A 9,747-nucleotide genomic window follows, 5' to 3' on the forward strand; every position below is an offset into this window, starting at 1 on the left:
CTCCAAGAGCCATTTTATGATTGTTAATCATAAACCGGGTCTTTGTAACACTTCAAGCATCCCATCATTGATCCTAGCAAATCCGGCCGCCATCTGCTGTCCATGCTAAACATCGGCATAGGCGTCCTCCGCCTCTCCTCAGACTTGCCAGAGGTGTGATAGGGCATGTTGCTCGCGTGCATTGGCCCTTTCCATGCTGGCGTGGTCCACCGAAGCTTCGGCTTCCAAGCGGGAAACCCACTTAACGAGGTGGTAGTAAAAATCAGTGTCGTGAACGTGTGTGTGCCCGACAGCCTCCAGGGCTATTTGCCGGGCGACTCCCTTGGGGTCTTCTTTCTTTAGTCCCAAATGCCCACTTTTAGTCCCTAAAAGTCCCTCCTGTTTGGTTTAGATGGGACTGACACGGAGTTTTCTTAGTCCCTACACCAAAATGTCCCTGTAAACAAACACCCTCTAATAATGCCACTGGAAAATTGATGCAATGCCATAGTTAAAAGCAAATTACATGTTTAACGAATTTTATTGTTAATATAATATCTATGTTAAGATTAATCAATGCCACCGTTTCAGAAATGCTACTATCTTGCTTTCTTTCCCATTTAGATAAGGTAGATGCTTCTTTTTGTTAGCTTCTGTGTCATCCACCTTTATTGACCACTAATTGTTTCCTTTGCACCTCTGTGTAAATAGGGTTATCTACTTCACCTCGTTGCCATTGTGACCTTTTGTTGCACTGCACAAAACACTTTTGTTTTAAGAGTGTTTTGTGCAGTTCAACCAAAATGTCACACCGACAATGTTGCTTGATTGCTTGATCTTAGTGGAACTGCACAAGAGCAGATCTTACTTCCTATCCGTTAAGGCGAATTTGGTTCAGATCTTCTTCTTATGAGTTGTTTGAATTCCGCATCATGAGAGGTCAGTACTAGCCTTCTTTCACATGATTCTGCAGTGTGCTTTCATATGTTGTGCTACTTGTATGATAATGTTGCTTGATTTTAGTGAACTGCACAAATGGAGACAAGACTTCCAATCTGTATGTGCACCGTAATATCCCATTGAGGTAAGATAAGGATATTTCACAACTGCTGGCCTGTATTTTGCCACTTTCATCAGAAAATTAAGTTTAGTACTATACTTGTTCTCCCTAATTGACATGCCAAATCTTACATTGAAGGGGAAGCTTGTCTGTTATTGAACCAAGTGATGAAGGGGAAGAACAAGTGGAAGAAAAACAAAAATCAACTCCCGGTGTTGTAATGAAGCACTGGAACTATGATGACACAAGTAATGATATAGTTTTGCATCTTAATTTATTGCTATGGCTGGAACGAGCAATTGTTTTGCCACTGATTTGATGCCACTCTTAATGTAATATGTAATTATCTCTACTTGTGCAAACAGGGATCTTCTTTGAAGATACCATATATTTTAGTGGAACTGCACAAGAAGATGTTGGAAACATTAAACTAATCGAGGAGTATATAGTAAGCATGGCCACCACCGTAGATAGCAACAGATGGTTCCGGAGAAGTGCTTCATCTGTATGCTCTACACAATAAGCCTCCTGACAAAGGTTGGTACTCGCCCACTGATTTCATCCATATGATTGAGCTTTGTCATCTCTATTGGTGTTGTGCTACTGTTTAGATACTGTCATGAAAAAGTGGTATTGTCCTTGAGAAGTGCTTCATCTATGCTGTTTTAAATATTTCCTTTCCTTTTTTCGAGCAAACAGGGATGCTAGCATTCAGTAGTCCTCTTGTCTTTGCACAACAGGATCATCTTCCTCTGAAGAAGAATATGGAGTACGTGAAGTGACTAGTTCCGATTATGCCAGGATGAAGAAGCCCTGTCTATCTTCTCATCAAAAGGAGCAGTTGAAGGATGGTTACATTACTCCCCACAAGACCAAACTAACTTCAGCTCAGAAGGACTGACAAATCTCCAATTTTTTTGCTGTGATGCGCGAGTACAATGTTGTTCTAAGTTTCTTTATGGTGAGTTCCATTTTTCTAAAACTGTGCTCTACATGGACCATGTATGTGCCTGTTGAAACTGTCAATTCATAGTACAGTTTGCTTTATACTAATCACTTTTTTGTATTTCTGGAAACAGGGGTGCTCAGCTTGATTTCAATGGGAACTGCACAAAATGTTCATGAATACATCGAATCATTCATTTCCACCACAAGAAAGGAGGTGCCGATAAGTTCAAGGCGTTGCAACATATAAGGGCGAAATCATACAAGCTACGCGCGAATTTGGTTGATTTTGGTGGAACTGCACAAAAAGAACAGCTGGTTTATTTAGCACGAGGTGCCATGTCAATGTCCGAACTGATGGCAAACCCTGCCCTTTCCACAATCGTAGGCATTTGATATTTTGGAATGGGACAACCTTGTGAAATTTTGCTCATTGATTTTAGCAAGACATGCGTTTGATATTTTCGAATGGGACGCCCTTTGCTGTCAGCAGCGTCGATCAATTTTTTCTTTATTGTTTAGTTGTGAAGTAAATATTACCTCTGACATGTGAGTCGCTGAGATGCATAATCATCGATTGTTTTGAATGTTCTCTATGAATTGCCAGGCATGTGTGTTTGATTGCAATGTACAGAAACGCTAAAAAGCTGCTTAAACTCTTTGTACTCCTTGTGTTCCTTTTTACTTCGCACATTGTGAAAGTGCATACTTTTTTGTATAAGATTGGTCAAAGTAGAGATACTTTGATTGCAGACAAAACTTGTATGCAGACTAGAAAGGACCGGAGGGAGTACATGTGAAACTGCTGCAAACGAGGTGATCACCCTAGGAATAATGCTAGTACGTATTGTTTTGCATGTTCATCCAATGCCAGTGATACAGGAATTCGAACTAATCAAAATAAATTCATTCATACACGGTCGTATTTCATATAAACATGTCGGATTTCATTACATTTCATACATTCTTCAACTAAAAAGGGGTGCGCTGGAGGTATAATTAATTAACCGAAGCTACCCACATGTGTCCCGCTAAGCTGAACAGAAGCTTCAGTGACTTAACTGCAGGTGCAGTTGCGTAACTGACATGTGGCCTGCTGGGCCCACGTGTAAGTCAGCCAACTGCACTAGCAGTTAAGTAGAAGCAGCGTTCTTCTCCAGCGTAGCTCTCCGACTCCATGTCGCCGCCAAGAAGCTAACCGGCCGTCAATGGTCAACCCGCCTAGCTTGGCTTCAACCGGAGGGTAGAAGCGGTGGCCTTACTTGGACCCGAGCGGCGGCGACCAACCGTGTTCTACTCTTCCTCATTTTCTGTGTGGCGTGGCCTCGTTGGCAGCAGGGTGGGGCCTCAGCGGAGCCGGCGATGTCCTTTGTCTCGTTGCCGGCGGGCGGCACCTCAGCGGAGCAGTGGAAATCCTCCCCCACGTTGCCAGCAGGGTGGGTCCTCGGCTGAGCTGGCTATGTCCTCTGCCTCGTTGTTGGCAGGGCGGGGCCTCGGCAGAGCCGGCGGTGTCCTCTGCCGTTGTTGGCGCCACGGGGCCTTGGCGGAGCAGGGCCTCGTCGACGCCAGTGGAGCGGGGACTCGTCGGAGCTAGCATTGTCCTCTGCCTCGTCCTCGGTCTCGCCAAACAGTGCCTCGCCCGCTTCATCGCCCTCTTTGCTAGCCTCTTTGTAGGCGGCCGCAGCCTCCGCCACCCGCATATGGTACCGCCAGCGCTCGAGGCGGCCCTTGCGGGTGGAGTGGTATGAGTCGAGCAGCGCCTCCTGCTCTGCCCGCTCCGTGGTGATCTGCTCCTCCGCCTGCAGGTGCTCCTGGAGGAGATGGTGGTTGTAGGCGGCGTCGGCCTGCGCCTCCTGGAACTGCTCCTCACGCATCTGCCTCACCCTGTCCATATATTGGGCACGGGCCTCGCCGATGGTCATGGTGCAATGCACCAGCGAGGATGGCGCGAAGGAGGGGGTTGGCGCTGGATTGTCGACTACCATGTTCTCCATTGGGACGTCGTCCTCCGGCTACCTGCCGGCCAGCCGGTCGGCAGCAATGGCTGCCATCTCCTAGTGGTCCGTCGTCCGCCCGTCCCAAAGAGCGCTGGAGTGCGAGAAAGCCATGGTGGGCAGTAGTGGTGTGGACAGGAGAAAGGGAACGGATGCGGATGACTGCAGCTATGGCCGGCGCAGCAGTTTATATAGCAATGGTGGGTGGGCGGAGGGACGGACGTGTGGCGCCGGAGTAGCCGCCTCGGCAACGGCGTATTATTAATGTGGGCGGCAGATGGACGGACGGATGGCACTTGTGTTGTTTGAAGGCGGAGCAATCGCCTGCACCGGGAAGCGGGCGGGCGGCGCTGACTGTTTCGGGCGGAAAGCGCGCGCGGGCGAGGAGATGACTTTACTTGGAGAGGATGACAATGGGGACCCACCAGGTCCATAGCCTCACATACGCAAGTGCCTCCTTATTTTATTTATATATATATAATTTATTTTGCTTCCTCCTGGTTTCCTGACATCACGGTCCCACACCATTGTCAACCTATGTAGTAGTCAATAAATGAGAGAATTGCACAAGAAGCGGCCGACAACTGGGACCAAGCAGCTCGAGCAGTATTTGTGTTTTTGAGGTGTGAGCACTGCAGAGTTTTTCAATGTTTAGCCCAGATATTAATTTTTCTCCTCTAAACAACAACGAAAACATCGCTACAGGTATTAACTGGGCAGGCTGTGGCCCATCTAGCCCAGGCCAGATATCCAGCCCAGATATTAATTTTTTTCAAGCTAAAAATGGCTAGCCCAGCTATACTTTTTTTTAGGAATACCCAGGCAAGGTCAAGTTGTTATTCTCCGCCCCACTGGGCTGCAAATCTTTCCTAGGAGGGATGCATTAGGCTTAACAAGAAAATGGGCTTTAAGAAATAATAAATGGGATGTAATTATAAAAACTGGGCAGTAACTATAAAAAATGCACCAAACACGTGATTACTTTATAAAATATATTTTTTTGGATATTGAAAATTTTAATTTCATTAATTGTTGCGAGCGCAATGTTTCGTTGGATTTTTACGTAATATAAATTTATATTGAAATTGTATTTAATCTGACTAGAAATTTCGGGATAAAAATAATTTGGATCCCATCAAAATGTGGGAAATTTTATTGAATTCTGTTTTGAACGGTTGGTTGAAATGGGCTGTATTTTTAACAAACTGTAAATGGGCTGTAGTAAATTCCATTAGAATTCAAAAATGGGCTACACATTCTTACAAATCTCAAATGGGCTATAAGTTCTCTGCCACACACTTATGGCCTTACTAAGTTGACACGTCCCCTAAAAAACCGAGTTGACGCGCATGCAAGGCTTTGTCAACTTATAGTCAACACACGGTTCTAGCAGCAGTGGCATTGGATGTCCATCCAACGGATGCCGTGCTTCTGCTTCAATCTCGGATATTCTAGCTTCACCCGCCCAAAAAATGATTCCTCCCCCTGACATCTGGGGCGCACCGTTTCGGAAGCTGACATGTGGGCCTACTAAGTTGACGTACCAAGGGCTTTGTCAACTTAGTCAATATAAACGATTCTAGCTGCAATGACCGTACGATGTCCATCCAACAGCCGTCATGCTTCTTCAACATCTGGTCTTCTTGCTCCATCCGCCCAAAGCAGCGCCGGTCGTGCCGCCTGCTCCTGCCTCCCATGGCTTGTTGTGCTGCCGCGGAGGCCTCACCGCCCCCTACTACTCCCACCGTTGGCCAGGCCATCCCTCCACTCACCCACACCCCCTATTATTCTGCGGCGACGGCAGCACAGCCGAACCAGTGAACCCTCGCACTCCTCTTCGCGTGTGCATCCACTGCCGCGTCTTCCCCTGCTCCGCGTCGTACCCTTCCTAGGCCTCGCCGTCGTCCACCGCCCGGGTGCTCTCGGCGCGGCGTGGTCAACGTGGTCAAGGAACGACTTCCATCGGGCATGGACTGTACATGGAGAGGCTGACAGCTGGGTCCACGGCAGCCACAAGGAAGTGCCTCCTTATTACGCGCAAAATAATTATTCCTCCACCTGACAGTGGGGACCCACCGGACGGGCCACCGTATTTTGCGAAAAAAAATGATTCGTCCCCTGACTGCTGGGACCCACGATCTACATCTTCGCACACAAGGAAGTGCGTCCGAGAAAAAAGTGATTCGCCCCCCTGACTGCTGGGATCCACCAGCTACATCTTCGCATGCAAGGAAGTGTGTCCGAAAAAAATGATTCGGCCCTCGACTGCTGGGACCCACCAGCTACACCTTCGCACGCAAGGAAGTGCGTCCGGGCAAAAAAACGATCCGCCCCCCTGATTGCTGGGACCCAGCAGCTACACCTTCGCACGCAAGGAAGTGTGTCCGGGCAAAACAAAACAAAACAATTCATCCCCCTGACTGTTGGGACCCACCAGCTACATCTTCGCAGGCAAGGAAGTGCTTGACAGTCGGGACCCACCTAGTCGAAGTGTACGTAGCGTTGTCATTCTGGTCGCGAACGTGTACATACATACTGGTCGATGTAGAGGCACGCACGTGTCGTAGTAGAGGCGCGCACGTGTCGTAGTAGAGGCGTGCACGTAGGTACACGTACGTACAGCGGCCAGTGTGCAAGAAAGAAAATACGGCCACGTATGTGTACATACGGGAAGGGTCTCGAACGCCTACTCGCGCATACGTACGACCAGGGCTCGTGTACATGGCTGGGTCGGAATGCAGAAACAGCGTCGTCGTCGTGTTCATGGGGAGGCAACGGAATGCGTCGTGCTCATGGGGAGGCAACGGAATGCGTCGTGTTCATGGGGAGGCAACAGAATGCATCGTGTTCATCGGGAGGCAACGGAATGCATCGTGTTCATCGGGAGGCAACGGAACGCGTGGGAGCCAACCGGCTGGGTCGGAACGAAATGCGTGGTCGTGTTCGTCGGGAGGGCTTGGACGGAACAGGCGATGGAAACGAGGCCTGGCGTACTGCACAACGAAGGAAACGGACCTCCTACGTTCGGAACGGGGTCCTGTTGATCAGGAGGGGTCTGGCGTAGCACAAAACGGAGGAAACGGACCTTCTATGGTCGAAACGGACGTCCTGTTGATCGGGAGGGGTGTGGCGTACCGCAAAACAGACAAAACGGACCTCCTACGGTCGAAACGGGGGTCCTGTTGATCGGGAGGGGTGTGGCGTACCGCAAAACGGACGAAACAGACTTGTGTTGGAGCGCTACGGTCGAAACGGGGGTCATGTTCATCGGGAGGGATGTGGCGTACCGCAAAACGGGACTCCACGGGATACTGTTCATCTCCACCGTCAACCTCCTCCAGCCTCCACGGGCTACCGTCGACCTCCTCCAGCCTCCACGGAGTCCTGTTCATCCAGCCTCCACCGCGCGCTACTCCACCGGCTACTGTTCAACCACCCCTCCACCGTCTACTGTTCATCCAGCCCTCCACACCCCGGGGTCCTGTTCAGCCACCCCTCCACGGTCTATTGTTCATCCAGCCCTCCACACCACGGGGTCCTGTTCATCCAGAGGCAACGCCACCGCTCGTTGTTCAGCCAAAACCCCCCGCAATGCTCACTGTTCATCTCAGAGGCAGCATCGATCGGCTTCAGTTAGCAGCAGTAGCGAAGGAATCGCTCGATCGAGTTCAGTTAACAGCCATCGATCGATCACTTGGGTTCAGTAACGCGTAGCCTGTAGTGCAATCGCTCGGGTTCAGTTAGAGCCCAACGCCTCGCTCGGGTTCAGTTAGAGCCAACGCCTCGCACACACGCGCGTATGTGTACGAGAGAAACGTGCATCGCTCGGCCCCCGACCTCCCACCGTAACCGGGAACTCCCCGAAATTTTCCTCGCCCTCGCTTCTACCACGGTTTTTTCCGTCATGGATGGCCCAAAGAATGTCATGCAGCTGCGTCTCCGGCCCGCCCAGGACGAAAAGCCCATTTTCTGTCATGATTTTTTGTCATAGAAGTAGGAGCCGACCACATGTATGATGATACCGGGTTTTGTCACAATTATCATCATAGAAGTGTCATATGTATGACAGAAAAAAAATTCATTCAGCCCAAAATGTCACGGATGTGTCTTCTTTTGTAGTGATCACTGGCATCAGATCGATATGCAAAACAATACGAATCATTACTCTCAGGAGGCACGGTGAACAGCTTGTGATGCCGCATGCCACAACATTCCAAGCTCAACTTTGCAATCAAACACAAGGCCTGGCACTACATAGACAATATTCAGAACAAACTCTTAAGATATCTTACATAAGTCAACATTATGTGACTATGCATCTCAGCAGAGTAAATATTTACTTCTGAACTGAAGACAGGAATAGGAAAAAACGATCGACCTTGCTCACAACAAAGGGCGTCCCACTCAAAAATATCAAATGCATGTCTTCTGGCTAACATCATTGAGCAAAAATTGACAAGGTTGTCTAATTCCAATATATTAAACTAATGTCAACTTTGACAAGCTTTTCCCATTCAAAATATGTAATGCCTATGATTGTGGAATGGCCAGGGTTTGTCATCAGTTTGTCATCTGATAGTCTGGTGGCTCAAGGTGACTACGAATGATTAGAGAACCATTCGATGTATTGTGCATGATGAAGCATTATGGAGGACACGAACCATCTGAACATTTTGTGCAGTTCCACTAAAATCAAGCTGAGCATCCTTGTGGATTTCGTATTTATATGCTGCAAGAAAACAAAGACACAGCAGCAGCACACATGAATATTGGCTCAGTGTCAACCCACGAATCGGTGGACTAACAAACAGAAAGTACGGTAAACAGATTACCATACCCAGATGCCCCATCATTGTTGCTTAGAATGACACTGACAGATTTGGAGTCCTGTCCTGGCTTCCTGTACTTGTTTGGGCACTTTTTGCCCAGTGCACTCCACGTGTTGTAGAGTTTCCTATGCTCTCTGCAGACTAGTCATGTCACCAGCGTCTACTAATACTCTGTAAAGCTTCTCGATCATTCCTTGTGTAATGTAGCGCAAATAGTGACTGCTTCTTTCTGCAAAGTGGTAAGACCAACTGGACCCACTAATGCAGCAGTTTGCCTTAGACACATTGGCTCCTTTTATGCAGTTCAACTAAAATCAAAGTCGGAATAAAACCGAGCTTTAATTTTGATATCCCTGTAAGCAACGGAAGGTATAAGGGAAACAATTACTGAGAAATAACGGTTGATGACTTGTACTCCCAGAAGACAAACATCTACTGATCTACCTTATCTTAATGGGAAACAAAGCAGGAGAGTAGAAATTCTCAATCAGTGTGATTCATTCATATTAACTGAGACATTATCTTAACAATGCCTTGTTTCAACATGTATAAAGAACGACAAAGCAGAAAAGTATCATTCCTAAAACCATGCGACGGATTCATTTTAACAGAGACATTATCTTAACAATACCTTGGTTAAACATGTAGAAAGAACTACAAAGCAGGATAGTACCATTTGTAAAACACTATAACTGATATATAATAACACAGACATTATCTGAACAATACATTTCTTAAACATGTACTCCGGCCGATCCCTAAAATAAATGGTACTCCCGCCGATCCCTAACAAGTGTTGCAGTTTTGAACTAAGATTTAGTAGTTAATTCTGAGGAAAGTCGGTACTGACCTTTCAAGACCAAGAGTTGAAACAACTCGTGAGGAAGACCTGAGAGAGATCTCAACACATATATGGAAATCCGGTCTCATTTTGTGCAGT

This window comes from Triticum dicoccoides, chromosome 6A (genome assembly GCF_002162155.2).
Source record: "Triticum dicoccoides isolate Atlit2015 ecotype Zavitan chromosome 6A, WEW_v2.0, whole genome shotgun sequence".
In the NCBI taxonomy this organism is placed as follows: domain Eukaryota; kingdom Viridiplantae; phylum Streptophyta; class Magnoliopsida; order Poales; family Poaceae; genus Triticum; species Triticum dicoccoides.